Genomic DNA, 8,348 nt, shown 5'->3' with positions numbered 1-8,348 from the left:
ACTAGCTCCAATCTTGTTAAATATGTGTAAAAATGGCCAACCTATGGCCCTCAGTACCAGGTGTTTCTTGTACGCTGACGATCTCGCTCTTGCCAAACAGAGCATACGCTTAGAATCAGTGCAAAACACCCTCACTAATGCTCTTCAAAGAATGTTAGAAACTACAGTACAAACCAGCTTAAACCAAATACGTATGTAATTTGTATCTGAGACACAGGGATGCCATTCTGAAATTAAAGGTGGTTTGGTCACGGATTTAACTTGAATAATGTGACACTCTAAAAACCTATGAATGATACTCGACATATATTTTACGTACAAGGAACGTTACATGAGCACCAAGCTGGAGCTGTCTATCAGGAGCAATCTCCTTAGAAATTTGGCTGGTTAATAGTGGGGTGCTCAACCAGAAACAATTCGAGCTTCTGCAATGACACTGTGTTATTCCCCATCAAAGCACGCCTGTCCTGTTTGGTATATCTCATGTCACTCTGAACAGGAGGTATAGCCCTGAACGACACATGCAGACTCGTAACTTGCTGTTTAAAATCTATTCCCACCGTGTGGCTTTTATCATCTGGAAGGAATAGCTCCACCTTACGTTGTAAAAGAAATAGGTGCGAAATCGGCGACGACGATAATGGAGCAGGAAGTAACTCATCCATTAGACCGATATGAAAAGCACGTACAAAGACTGACATCCAGGAAGAGCTTCCTCAGAACATCAGAAGTGGCCAGATTTTAGTCAAACTTTATATGATGTAATGGTTGTTTCCTGTGTAAACGAGTGTGTTCCTGATACTATGATAATAATAATGCGCCCGTCTTAATTTTTTTTTTTCGAGGACCAAACTGCTGAGGTCATCGGTCCCTACTACTTAATCTAACTTAAACTAGCTTACGCTATGGACAACACAAACACCCATGCCCGAGGACTCGAACCTCCGACGGGGGGATGGAGTCGCATGGACCGTGACAAGGCGCCCTGGACCACGCGGCTACCCCGCGCGGCCCAGTTTTAAATGTTCCAGTCCAAATGAAACTGTAGAGCCCATTGGTAATACACAGTCGTAGTGTTTTTTGTAGCGTACTGAAATCACACTTCGTGGTGCATTTTCTTAGTGTTCCGGCTTAGCGACAAGCATCGGCACGAAGGCGAAGATCGCAAGAGCAAAGAATACGGTGAGACGACGTCAGCCAATAGCCTGCTGACAAGGACCTCGCCATGACAGGAGCGCCCTCTAGCCGAAGAGAATATAAGCTCCGCACTTGCTAACCTCGGCGGACAGTATTAAGCCAGTACTAGACCGGGACTAGCAGACCAGCACAGTACTAGGAAAGCGCTACGACAGCAGTGACGTGTGATCCATATCAACTGCTTTCATGGACCTTGTATACACCAAAGGACTGATTGTCTGCATGTCGCCCATCGCTTGCGACACCAATGCAAATTCAAAGTTAAGTATTGTCTATCTTCTTACTGTAATAAAAACCATTAATGTGATTTGCCTGAATTGTTTTATAACTTTCCGAGAACGCAGCATCCTGTAGGCATCCTATAAGCGACGAGTGAGCGGGACCCCACACTTAGATTAACAATAAGACTCATCTGGTTGTCTTTGCTTCCACGTTTTACATCGGCACCACTGTAGCAGTATTATGCTGTTTGCATCATAAAATTGTGCTGTCTTTACAAATCACATGTTCAGATAGGATTTTAACACAGTCTTGTCTAATTGGTGTCATCTTGGGCTGCTCTTTCTAAGACCAACAGCGGTGATCTTCCGTATTCCATCATTCCGCTGGCTCTTCGTGGACCTCGTCCGCATTATTATCGGTTTTGTCTATTTCTCATCGTTTCTTCCGACAACGTCACTATTCTGCTATCCTTTCAAGCTGTCCTTTCATGGTAGCTACCCTTACAAGATGTCACTGACGTCTGAAATAGATCGCATGTTGGTGCCTTCTTCCTATCATTCCGAGCTGATTTGAGTATTACCATAGCTCTTAGAAATCTGTTCTCAGATTCCTCTGGAAACGTTGATATTTCCTATCACACACAGCTCGTAAATTAATTTCTTCAAAATTACTCTCATCTTGATCTTTGTATGCTTGGTTTCAGAGTCGCGTAAATTTTTTTGAAAGAAACAGCTTGAGGCAGTTTCAAACAGGAAATCCTTCAATGTAATGTCACACTGGATGAGTTTTTCCAAATGAATGCAACCTAGTGACACATTAACTTCGTTTTTACTATCACTAAATACAGTATATACTCGCTGATATTTTCAAGAGGTGTATGCACAAGTCAATATTTTATGCCATGACGCAACTGGCAGACATAATGTTACATTTCGCGAGGTTGACTATGAAGCCATCTAAGTGATATTTAGAGGCAATATCAACCAAGAAAACGCTCATGGCCGGCCATGAATTCACAAAGATTTCCGAATGGCTATAATCATGTCAGAAACCTCTTCACATGAATTACCTCAATACAGATGACAGCTCAGCCAATGCACTGTCCATCTATACTTCGGCCGGCCGGTGTGGTCGAGCGGTTCTAGGCGCTACAGTCCGGAACCGCGCGACTGCTAAGGTCTCAGGTTCGTATCCTGCCTCGGGCATGGATGTGTGTGATGTCCTTAGGTTAGTTAGGTTTAATTAGTTCTAAGTTCTAGGGGACTGATGACCTCCGATGTTAAGTCCCATAGTGCTCAGAGCCATTTGCCAAAAGCTCATGACTTGAACATAACTATCCAGTAATACAATGTCGTCTTTAGTTTTTAAACTATTGACTGTTCTCTGATTCTAAATCCCTACCTTCACGGATCATTTCTGACATTTCTATTCTTATAGTATTTTTTGTTGGATCTACCCATTTTGTTTGACACCTTGTGTGACATCAATTATGGGAGAAATCCTTGGTCGGTCGCTGTTAATAACAATGATGTGATATATAGTTGTTCTCTTTTTACACAAATTCCTGCTCACATAACGATAGCGCGCTCGCTGAATTTAATCTCTTTTCATTACACTTACTCAATAAACATTAAATCCCGTGCGAGCAGCTGTCTCTCGATGCCGCCCAACCATGTCTAGGTTCATGCACGAAAGGTAAGGCAGAAACAAACATTAAGGTTTAGCACCCGACCAACGATGTAGACATTAGACTAAGGTGACAAGAGTCACGGTACAACGATATGCACATCTGCCGATGGCGGTAATATCGCATACACAAAGTATAGAAGGTTCAAATGGCTCTGAGCATTATGGGACTTAACATCTGAGGTCATCAGTCCCCTAGAACTTAGAACTACTTAAACCTAACGACATCACACACGTCCATGCCCGAGGCAGGATTCGAACCTGAGACCTTAGCAGTCGCGCGGTTCCGGACTGAAGCGCCTAGGACCGCTCGGCCACACCGGCCGGCCAAAGTACAGATGGACAGTGCATTGGCTGAGCTGTCATCTGTATTGAGGTAATTCATATGAAGAGGTTTCTGACCTGATTATAGCCACTCGGAAATGTTTGTGAATTCAATTCTCAGTTATCCACAGGGCCAAGAGTGTGCCGACGTCATCAAATTTCAAGCATTACCTATCACCACGGACAACGCAGAGGTTGGCGGCCTTCGTTTAACGACGAGAGCAACGGCGTTTGCGTATGTAAAGTTGTCAGTGCTAACAGACAAGCAAAAGTGCATGAAATAAGCGTTGAAATCAATGTGGGACGTGCGACAAACATGTCAGTCAGGACACTGCTGCGAAATTTGGCGTTCACGAGCTATGGCAGCAGACGACCGACACGAATGCCTGTGCAAACAGCACGACAACGACTGCAGCGCCTCTCCTGGACTCGTGACTCTATCGGTCTGACGCCAGACGACTGAAAAATCGTCGCCTGGTCGGTTGAGTCCAGGTTTCAGTTGGCAAGAGACGATGGTAGGTTTCCAGTGTTGCGCCGACCACACGAAGCCATGGACCTACAAACAAGGCACTGTGCATGCTGGTGGTGGCTCCATAACGGTGAGGGCAGTGTTTACATGGAATGGACCAGGTCCTGGTGATGTTCAGCTACTTGGAGACCAATTGCAGCCATTCATGGACTTCATGTTCCAAAACAACGACGGAATTTTTATGAATGACAATGCATCATGTCAGTGGGCCACAATTGTTTGCGATTGGTTTGAAGAACATTCTAGACTGTTGGAGCGAATGATTGGCCATCTAGATCGCCCTACATGAATTCCATCCAACATTTATAGAACGTAATCGAGAAGCCAGTTCATGCACAAAATCCTGTACGTGCAGCACTTTTGCAATTGTGGACGGCTATACAGGCAGCATGGTTCAGTATTTTTGCATAGGACATTCTGAGTCTTCCTGAGTCCATGCATCTTCGAGATGCTGTTCTACGCCGGGCAAAAGGCCGTTCGACACGATATTAGGAGGTATTCCGTGACTTTTGTAACCTCAGTGTATTACTGGAAGTGCCTGTTAACCAAGACAAGTACTGCAGACCCCAAGCGTTGCATGTTTCTAGTCCTAGTATTCTTGACTGAAACTTTGGGTACACCGTAGGAAATTAATTTGCTGGGACGTGACAAAAACCAAATTATTGATGACGTATAAGCTGGTCAGCAAAAGCGTGACGTCATTGGAATGACTCGTTGGTGTGATATCACAACTAGAATCTCTTTCATATTTCGTGGATTGTTAAAAAATCATCAGATCAGAGTGATGTAACAGCAATTATAATGAAAGTTTCTCGTTATTTCTTGATCAAAGCCTTTTTCAACAGGCCGGAATACACCTTAAGCGAGAAAGAAAGCTTGTTATTAGCCGAGCAGTGACTCACCTGGAGAAAAACGAGGGAGAAAACATCAGAGTCGAATTTCAGCTGCCGAGATTTATCTGGGTTGTATGGCCGTGGTCCATGGAACTCTTCTATCCCTGACGTTTCGTCCAAAGCTACGTTGGACATCTTCAGAGGTGCTCTGGTTGTGCTGAGTCTTGCCGACTGACGAGTCGGACGTCAAAGAACGGTCTAAACACCGTGGAAAGTGCGCGTGGCGGAACATGCTCTGCAGCCGGGTGATCACCTAGTGAAATTTTCGGAAACTGAAGTTTTCTGTAGTATGACGAACTATTATCCACGGCTGTATAGAGAAGCCATCGAAATACATAAACATGGGGATAATTTTAACAGAAAAGAAGAAGGCATGAAACTCAGCGATATATGGACAGTGGCGCTACCGAATCGATGAGAAGTTTTTATTTTTGACATACTATGACCGATACTTATATATTATATCCTTGACAAGGTTCATCTCTGCTATCACGTAAAATCTAGGCCACGCCCACTTTCACAGTGAAGAGATGGCTTCATGACCAGAACAAGGAGTGGTACCGACAGGACAGACGCGCCCTTGTATCTCGCTGGAGGAAAGCCATTTAACAGGAAGGAGAGTACGTGAAAAAACAGGGAGCGTTGAAGAGACATCGTTCTTTTTTTGTGTATGTTTCATTGTATTCTGTAAATAGTTATTAAAGAAAAAAAGGTGGTGCATTATGTAAGGTGTCATGATAAGCAAATCCAGTAGTATGTCACATAGCTCCGAATAAATCGTGACATTAAATTAACAAAAGTAATACGAGTAACGAGTGAGCAAATGGAATACCACAGACTAACACAAGAATGCCTAAATGCATGTCATACCTTCCCACCTTAAGACAGACGCAGTTCCGAAGGCAGAAACGAGAGCAGAAGCCGAGAGCAGAACCGTGTTAAGCGAGAAGGCCCTACGATAAGGGACGGACACCCACGTCGCCAGCTAACCGCTACGACCACACCACCGCAAGTTTTTAGCGTGAGACTTTTTCGCGTCTCTGTTACGTTAGGACCACCCCCCAGCCCATGTTAAAACCTAGAGCCCTCCAGAAGAACAGTATACGATAACACAAAAAGGGCTACACCACCCGCAAGTTTTAGCGTCAGACTTTTGGATAGACAGAATTTTTGTAGGCGGAGCTTAAGGTTAACATTGAGATCCCGATTGGTCAGATGAAAACACAGCCAGATAGTTTTTTTTTTAACCAACTTCGATAAATTGTAGTAAGGAGAAGTTAGAAGAGAGTTGCTTCGGAGACGGCGAGGTGAGCGGCGCTGTGCTGCCCGCCGCCCCCCCCCCCCCCCCCCCCCGCCATGGAGACCGATAAGGTAATGAACGCAGGCGATGCCGCATTTTTGAGCGCATAAGGCTTCACTCAGAACTGCAGAAGTCTCATCTGTTACATCCCCTTTTTGCGTAATACTAGTGTCGATCGTCAATTAGAGCTCATGGTGTTCACATTTGCCACTTGAAGTAAAAATCTGAAACGTGATGATTTTTCTATTATACGGTTATTGAGAAGCCACATCAGCCACTGTAATTTATGAGAAGTTAGATAAGTAATTAAAGATAATTGTGGGTCACTGTAGACCATTTTGATAATTTTCTCTCTTGTGAAACTTAATTTAAACCTAGATTATAGGTGTGATATGGCATAGGTCATCCTTCGATCCATTGTAGAACTTGGAAACCCACACAGGGAATATTCGTTCACATTTTTATTGAACGCAGTTGGTTTTTTACCATCCTGTATTAAAACATTTCCTTTTATCAATAGTGCAATTTATAAACAATGTTTTGTAAGTAGAATAAAATTTCCAATGGTAAACTTAACTGCTTTTTCGACGTTATTTTACCAGCTAACTAAAAATAGGAAAGCCTTGAACCCCTTCCACTAAATTTAGTTAGTATTAAGATTCTTTTACAGGGAGTGCAGTGGAGCTGACGCTGAATTCATTAAGTATTTGGTTATATCATCGCTAGTCTCACTGAACTCTTCTGAATTCTACATGTCATGTGTGGTCTGGCGTCTTCTTACCAGCAACAGGTCCCAGGTTCAAATTAGTCAATTCCCTAAAAAACACGCTCAGAGCCTCGTTGCGCGAAAGTGGTAGGGAGACACGATATAGAACAAACAGACACCACGCAGAATGTTTAGAATTACTTTCTGGGCGACCCTCGCACGATAATTTCCCATTTGAGCTCATACAGTTTACTCGTTTAACCCATATCGAAAAATAACCTGACTATATTTTTCGTACCCTGTATGTGTACTTAACTCATAAAAATGGCTTTGAGCGGTTTATCCAGAAAGTTTTGGCTAAACTGCGCATATGTTTGTCTAGCACCGAAATCCATTTTTATGAGCACTTATGGCACATAATGCAATACTGAGGAAGTGTCTGTTCTCTTTTCTCAGTGTAGCATGTCAATTGTGCCAACGGCCTTGCCACAGTGGTAACACCGGCTCCCGTCAGATCACCGAAGTTAAGCGCTGTCGGGCTCGGCTAGCACTTGGATGGGTGACCATCCGGTCTGCCAAGCGCTGTTGGCAAGAGGGGTGCACTCAGCCCGTGTGAGGCGAACTGAGGAGCTACTTGATTGAGAAGTAGCGGCTCCGATCTCAGAAACTGACATACGACCGGGAGAGCGGTGTGCTGACCACATGCCCCTCCATGTCCACATCCAGTGACGCCTGTGGGCTGAGGATAAGACAGCAGCCGGTCGGTACCGTAGGAACTTCCTAGGCCTGTTCGGATGGAGTTTAGTTTAGTTCAGTTTAGTATGTCAGTTGTATATTTATCTAATATTGTGTCATTTTGAGCTGTAATGCCGCGGGGGGGTAGCCATACGATCTGAGGCGCTTTGGCACGGTTCGCGCGGCTTCCCCCCATCAGATGTTTGAGTCTTTCCTGTGGCATGGGTGTGTGCGTTGACCTCAGCGTAAGCTAGTTTAAGTTAGATTAAGTAGTCTGTAAGCCTAGGGACCGATGACCTCAGCAGTTTGGTCCCATAGGATCTTACCACAAATTTCCATTTTTGAGCTGTGTTACGTTTGTGTTGTTTTGAATAAGTATTGAATGAAAGGAAGATAGGGGAAGAAACCTGGTACTGGCACATACAGTATCAAAGTTATCTGGACACTTATAAGTGGACATTAATACGGATTGTGTCCGCCTTTAACATTTATGTCAGCTTGAACTCTGCCAGGAACAATTTAATTGAGGTGTCTGAATGTCTGTTTATGGATGGTACCCGTTGCTCCTCAGAAGCAGAAGCCAGAGAAGGTAGTGATTTAGGACAATGAGATCTGTATTCCATTCTTTCAACGGGACGCTGGGCAGGCCAGTCCATTTCAGAATTGTTATTGTGCATAAACCATTTCCGTCGCAGACGCTGCTTAATAACACGGTGGATTGTCATGCTGATACAAAGAGTCATCGTCTCCAAAGCG

At 44.1% G+C, this 8,348-nt stretch overlaps 1 pseudogene; it reads left to right on the top strand.

Annotated features, from left to right (window-relative positions):
• Positions 1-7,330: 7,330 nt before the first annotated feature.
• Positions 7,331-7,448, top strand: LOC126459472 (5S ribosomal RNA; annotated as a pseudogene).
• Positions 7,449-8,348: the final 900 nt, after the last annotated feature.

Source organism: Schistocerca serialis, chromosome 2 (assembly GCF_023864345.2).
Source record: "Schistocerca serialis cubense isolate TAMUIC-IGC-003099 chromosome 2, iqSchSeri2.2, whole genome shotgun sequence".
In the NCBI taxonomy this organism is placed as follows: domain Eukaryota; kingdom Metazoa; phylum Arthropoda; class Insecta; order Orthoptera; family Acrididae; genus Schistocerca; species Schistocerca serialis.
The sequence above is the reverse complement of the archived record's forward strand: the minus strand, read 5'-3'. Positions and strand labels throughout refer to the sequence as shown.